The sequence below is a fragment of the Elephantulus edwardii genome, unplaced genomic scaffold (assembly GCF_000299155.1).
Source record: "Elephantulus edwardii isolate Elephantulus edwardi_28Jun2011 unplaced genomic scaffold, EleEdw1.0 scaffold00093, whole genome shotgun sequence".
Classification (NCBI taxonomy): Eukaryota; Metazoa; Chordata; class Mammalia; order Macroscelidea; family Macroscelididae; genus Elephantulus; species Elephantulus edwardii.
In genome coordinates, this window is record NW_006399843.1 from 1,148,847 (window position 1) to 1,150,012 (window position 1,166).

The window sequence follows — 1,166 nt, forward strand, 5'->3', positions numbered from 1 at the left end:
TTCAACAGAACAGCAAACAACAAATGCTGGCGAGGTTGTGGAGAAATTGGAAGACTCATTCATTATTGGTGGGAGTATAAAATGGTGCAACTACTCTATGGCGCTTTCTCAAAAAGTTGGAAATAGAAATATCATTTGACCCAGGAATTTCACTACTGGGAATATACCCTAAAGAAACCAGAACTGCCACCCAAACATATATGCACACCCATTTTAAAATAAGTTTTACAAGCACTCAGTAAATATTACTAAAACTTGAGAATATGCCAGTTCCCTGGAACAAGATGTGTGGAAAACAATGACTCCTATCCTCAAAAATCTGTCATGAGAAGACAAACATGGGTGCACTTAAATATTGCACATGTGATAAGTAAGTATGATGGAGGTTAAAAAAGGGATGGGTTTGAGAGTCTGTAGAACTAATTGAGATTCATAAAAACTAGCTCTACTTATGAGCTCTAGTGACTATTTGGTAGGGTTTATTGCTGAATTGTTCACAGTAGCAAAGAGCTAGAAGCAACCCAACTGCCCATTAATAAATGAATGGATAGAGAAGCTGTAGTATATTCACATAAAGAAATACTACACAGCACTGAAAAACAAGGAAATCATAAAATTATATGTAAAGTGGGTGATGGACCCTGAAGGACATTATGCTAAGTGAAATATCTCAGTCACAAAAAGATAACTATTACATAATGCCACCGTTATAAAAAGTTTAATATTTGCTCCTTCACTAAACTGAGCTACTAGACAACTGGGATTAGATATTGTTTCCATTCCCCAAAACCTATCACAATGCTAGACATATAGCAGGTAATAGTTGATTGAGTTAATAAATAAATTAGGTACTAAGGATAATTACAAATGTTAAGCTATTCTTCCGATGTCTTTGACTTAATGTAAAAACGGAACAGAACAATAATTAACAAACACATAGAGTTATGTATGCAAACTTGTATACAACTCCTTTAGTTCAGATTACATATATTTAGGTGCCACTTTATAAACTTCAAATCAATTATTTCTGTGTATAAAGTCAACAGCTCTGTTTTTTTTCCCTTTATAAAATCAATAAAACCTGAATGTGTAGCTATTTTTAAAATGTGTGCAGGATTCCCTGAAACAAGTAACTTCTCACTGAATTAGTAAATGAGTAACAGTAA